Raw genomic sequence first — 6,216 nt, forward strand, 5'->3', positions numbered from 1 at the left:
CTTGATGGAGGTCTGCACTCTCCAAGTTACTAGTTACTTTCACCAATGGTTGGGTTTAGAAATAAAATGAATTAATTTACTTGTTTTAAAAATGTATTTAAGTACAAGTAAAATGACTGAATTAGAAAGTACAAATAAAAGCCACTCAATCACAGTGACGTGGGTAGTTGTAATCCGTTACTTTTACTTTTTATTAATCAATGTGTTCTTACTGTTGGGTAATATTTTTAGATGTACACTCCTATTAGTACCTATTTTTCCCCTTGTTTTCTCCATTTGAAGACGTCTCAGCTTTTTTCACAGAATCAGGAGGAATGGTGTCATTAGTGTTTTCGTCCAGCAGGAGGCGGTGTTGCATTGATAAAATGTAGAGTTTAAAGGTGAAAAGAGAAAAAGTGTAAAGCCTTGAGAGGCTGTTTGTGATGAAGTGCAGGTAGTGTATGGTAAACTAGTGTGTGAGTGTTAAAAAGTGAGCAGAGTGTTGATGTAAAAAGACAGGGTCTCGCTGTATTACTCAGGCTGAACTACAGTGTCTATTCACAGGCGCGATCCCACTACTGAGCGGCACGGGGGCTTTGACCTGCTCCGTTTCCGGCCTGGGCCGGTGCACCCCTCCTTAGGCGACCTGGTGGTCCCGGACTCCCCCAGGAGCACCATATCGATACCGAACTTAGTGCGGACACCCGATCGGCATAGTCCAGTGTAGCTCAGAGCTCCTGAGCTCAAACGATCCACCAGCCTCAGCCTCCCAGTAGCTTGGATTACAGGTACGAGCCACTGCACCCGGCGATGGAGGACAGCGCTCATAGGACATTTAGCTCTCTGCTGTACATGCGCATGTGTGGAAAAAGAGAAAAGATAAATTAATAAACGCCTTAAATTAAATAAATTGAAATAACAAAATAAAAACTATATACTAAAAAAATAATACTTGCATAATATTATTAATAATAATAATAATAATAATAATAATAATAATAATAATAATAATAATAATAATAATAATAATAATTAAATGAGGTCATTTAACTACCCAACAGGGCAACACATTTTTAAAGAAGTGGAAATGTTTATTTATCACTGACATTCCAACAATATGTTTAACTTCATGGAGAACCAAATCTGAAAAGTAAAAGTTAAATAAAAACAAAAGTTAAAAATAAAACAAAATTTAACATGTTTTACATGCCTAAAATAAACAAACAAACAAACAAAGAATTATATTTGTATTTTTCTTAATATTTCCATTTTTATTCATCAATTTATATTTAATTTTTGGACTACATTTTTTCTTTTTTGCATTTGTTTATTTACGTAGTTATGTATTTATATTTGTGTTTATGTTTTAACTATTGTTTTAATTATCCTTTTATTTCACGTTTATTTATTCATTCAATTTTCATTTTGGCAGGTTTGGTTCTTCATATATTTTGACCCATTGATGTATACATTAAATAATAATGTACATACATAACTGAAGTAAATATTCAGTCCTTTCATTAAGTCCACAAGCATTTAGCTTCTGCACAAGTGACGTCAGCATGCACAGTCATCATTTTTGTTATAATTTATTTTGTAAAAAGCATTGTTTAAAGTAAACTCATTTGTTATTAGATGTAAATAAAAACCCAAGAAAAGCAAATGACTTTATTCTCGTTTTTATTTGAATGTCACTTTAATCATGAGATGTGATTGAATAAAGTTGAAAAAGACCTAAAGTATTGACAATTGATGATCGTTATAAATGAGGTAATTTCACTGCTTAATCGGGCAATAAATTTAAAAAAAAGTAAAATGTACGTACTTATCACTGACATTCCACAATACGCAATATAATATAAAATAAAATACTAAATGTGTTCAACTTCATGGAAGAGGTCAGGGTAGCTTAGGCTGCCTGCCCACTAATGACCAAAGACACAATAAGCACTGCTATTAAAGATGGAGCACATCAAGGAGGATGAAACTCACCTGTGTGTAGGAATGGGAGGAGCTATACCTAAACTCACACATGCTGACACGGCAGGGTGTGAAGACAGACAAGAATCCAGATTGACTTAGACAATGCTGACAGTGCATATTACATGTGTAGAGGGGAGGCAGGGGGTGTGATGTAATGCAGCTATGGGCCAATGAAAATAGTAAAAAAAAAAAAAAAAAAACATTTTTTTTGGATTTCAAGAGACTGTCACCTAAGATCCAATGCATAGATCCAACTACTCATTAGTGATTGGAACAATTAATGTACGTAGCTCACAGCTGATAAACTTACAGGGAGCTGAGACATGTGCAAAGTTGTTTACTGAAGGCCCAAACATGTTCCAAACCCCCAAAAAAAATGTTCCAAATTTTGAGGGGCTGGCATGTCCACCAGATAGGATGTATAGAAGACATTTTTGTATATTCTGAGAGTAGGTGGAGCTATATTAGTATGCCAATTTTCAGTTTGGTGTCATTTTTGAGATATCGGAAGCTGAAAGTGGAAGAAAAAGGATGCACGAAAATCGACACATACCCACCTCACTAAATTGTCTATATCTCAAAAAGTATTCATCTGATCAAACTAAAAATTGACTGTGTGCCAATTGAATTATTAGGGACAATTAATAAATAAAAAAAATTCTGAATTTTGTTAGACCAAAGGTCATTGGATGTCCTGAAAATTTGTTGAAAGGACATGGAATGACCCTCAGAGAATAGACACAGGAATATTGAACTCACAGCCTCTCAATCAGAAGAAGACCCTCCTTATCACTGAGCTTCTGCTTTTGGATATTCAGATGCTCCTGACTGTTCTGCTCCATGATCTGATCTCCAAGATTTTGCTGCTCTTGTAGCTCCCGCTCTTTTTGGAGCATCTCCCTATTTCATCATCTCCTGCTTGGCCGTCAGTTTATTTTTGCAGTCTTGCAGCTGTTGTTTGAAAGCCTGGACCTTGGCCTCCATCATCTCCTGCTGCTGCTCACTATCTTGCAGGACTTCTCTCTTTTTCAGCTTCTTCTGCTTCAGATGTTCAGAACCTCATCCATTAACATCTGCTGGTGGGCTAAATCTCCCTCCATTTAGAGATTGTTGTGCCCCACTCGTTCCAGGTCCTACTCTAGGAAGGGATGTTCATCCTGGAGGTCTAACTTCTTCTTCAGGTGGTCGTTTGCCTTCTGACATTTGTCGTTTACCTGCAGATACTCCTTGTTTATCCTCTGCAGATGCTCGATCTCTGCCTGCTGTTAGCTCTTGTTTGCTTTGTGTTTCTTAATATTCATACATAACTTATTTCAACACTTTTGGGGCACACATTTTTGGTCCCTAGGAGTCTGAGTGAGAGTTCTTGGTCCGAGGAAGTGTAAATCTTTGTGTCCATTCAAAGTATCCTCATGTCTATCTAACAAACCAATTATATCTGACAGAAGCAGCAGAACGTGGTGCCACACGTATTGCGCACCCATGAACCAGACAATTTGCCACTGACCCTTGTCATTTTTTGTACTGCGTTGTAATGTGGCGTTGAAATGTGAGGAACTCTGTCACATATTAAAATTCCTGACATTTGCAACATGTCAGTGCTCTGTGTTACCCCAGCATAAGTTGTGATTTGATTGTAGAACCTGTCTGGTATGTTTCCACTATTTTCTTTAGGTTCCTTTTTAGTATGAACTGAAATGGAATTTGATGTGAATTGTTTCCAGGTTTGGGTAAAAAAATTTAAATGGGGGAAAGAAATGAACCTTAAAGTTAGTTTACTATGAGGGTGAAAGCTGCAGCTACTACTGTGGACTGAATAGGTAACAAATGCCAGGATTTTGAGAGGAATAGCTCGCTGCAACATTGGAGGAAAAAGAGAAGTACAAACTAGTTCATTTTTGGAACTGAGAACTTAGTTCAAAATTTGGAATTATGAACCAAGTACAGAACTAGTTCATTTTAAAATGTGTGGACTGAACTTTGAACTAGTTTATGTAGTAGAAGGTGAACTTTCCAACACTGCGAGGAGCTACATAGAATAAGTTATTTTTGTAATATATTACAGTAATATATTCCTTTTTGTAGTACCTCAATAGTGTAACTCATTGTAAAAGTGAAAAGTGGTTATATATTACCAGTTAAAATCAAAGTAACTGAAGTTACACACATATTTAATTGAAATGCATATTTACTTAGTTTTCTCACAGTTTGCAATTATATGAGGAAAAAAAAGATGATCATTATAGTTAAATATAACTTATGGGGAACAAAATAGAGCTTTCTGCTCCTGAAACAGCAGAGGGGTATTCCATAAAGGAGGGTTAACAAACTCTGAGTCTATCCATAAACTCTGGGTCAACATACCCCGCGAGGGGAAACTCTGGGTATCTGATTCCATTACAGCTGGTATGAAGTGGGTCAATCAACCTTGAGTATGTAAACCTTGGGTTACTTACGTGCATGCGCCCGATAAAAAGCCATCATCAATGGATCGAAGATGAGTCGAGCTGCCATGGCAACCACCCGGAAAATAGTGATTTATTCACCGTAATGGGTGAAATAAGCCGGTGTTTGAGGAATATGAGCCTGTTCTAAAGGTGCGTTCAGTCTTCAGTGACTATAGTGGCTTAAATCACCCGTAATTAGTCACACTTTTTGGTCGCTTCATCACTTTATTGCTTCAGTGACGTGATGAGCGGTGAATAATATGAATAAAATGTGTCTGAGGAGACGTGTCAACAGCATAGGATGGCTGCATAGAGAGCCCTCCTGTTACACTGGATATTAAGACAGTAAATGCCGCTTGATATTGCATCATTTATATTGATTTTTAATGGAATATTGTCGCTAGAGTCATCTCAACGTCCTAAAAAATATCATAAAAAAACACTGAAGCGGGACGCGAAACCACGAACCATCGATTCCAAGAGCAGCATCACAACTCACTGTGCCATCATATCTTCAAAGTACCGTGATCTACAGATTTAACTGTATAACAATAAAAAACAACAATCAAGCCTTAAAAGTGGATTTATTTAAATTATCATCTCATCCTTTATATTATCCACTGGTTTGTATTCAGGGAACTTTACTACAGACGTCAGTAGATGTTTTAATGCAGATCAACCTCTCAGTATCTTTTACTTAATGATCTGTATCCACAATGTTATAAAGAAAACTGTCGTTTGCACAAAAAAAAAAAAAAAAACGTAAAGCAACACAACATTAGTAATGGTGTGAACACGTCTGTGGTGTGTGATGTTACTAATGTGTTTCAGAGAAAAGTGTTAAGGTTCATTAAAGTGTTCAGAAACGGTGTTCAGGTGGGCGGAGCCAGGTAGAAACCCAGGTTTTCTTTGATAAAACCTGCCAGCGACCAGGTTTAGTTCACGGACAATGTTGCCATGGTAACATACTCAGAGAAGAACATACCTTGCGTTTAGGAATGGGATACTCAGAGTTTCCCTCATTTGAGCCTAAACATACTCAGAGTTTGAACATAACCCGCTTTATGGAATACCACTCAGAAGTATTAGAAACAAAACTTAGATCGATGTTATTGGAGCACTATCAGTGTCATATATAAACAGTAGTATTGTAATATAATACATTTTTATCCCAGTAGTAATATAAATATATTAGAAGTTTAGAGTAATTTATCCAACACTGATAAGAATAGGTTGAAAGCCATAACTCAAGAACCACTTTTATCTGACCAATGGAGAAAGGGTGAAACAGCGACACTTACTGGATGTAAAACATATCACCAAGATTTTTTTTTTTTTTTAATGAAATTACATTTTTCTTTGTCAGTTGTCCAAAATTCAGTCACGTAGTTCTACTATTTCTGGTATTCACTGCTAGTTAGACTGCTTAGATAGAGATTAGAATCTTGTTAAGTAAGATCATAACTATACTGGTTCAATCGTTTGTCACATTTTTAGATTTATTATTTATAATATTATTTATTGAAAAGTGGCGCATTAAGGCAAACACATTGACACCCGAAGTACATCCATACATCCATCCATCTTCATACCCGCTTATTCCTGTTTTAACAGGGTCGTGGGGGTCTGCCGGTGCCAATCTCCGGCTCTCATAGAGCGCTGGGCGGGGGTACACCCTGGACAGGGCGCCAGTCCATCACAGACCCGAAGTACAACTTCTGCTTATTCAAACTCAATTAACTTCAAAATGAAAAAAAAATAAAATAAAAATCTATTAATAATAATAATAATAATAATAATAATAATA

This window comes from Gouania willdenowi, chromosome 17 (assembly GCF_900634775.1).
Source record: "Gouania willdenowi chromosome 17, fGouWil2.1, whole genome shotgun sequence".
Classification (NCBI taxonomy): Eukaryota; Metazoa; Chordata; class Actinopteri; order Blenniiformes; family Gobiesocidae; genus Gouania; species Gouania willdenowi.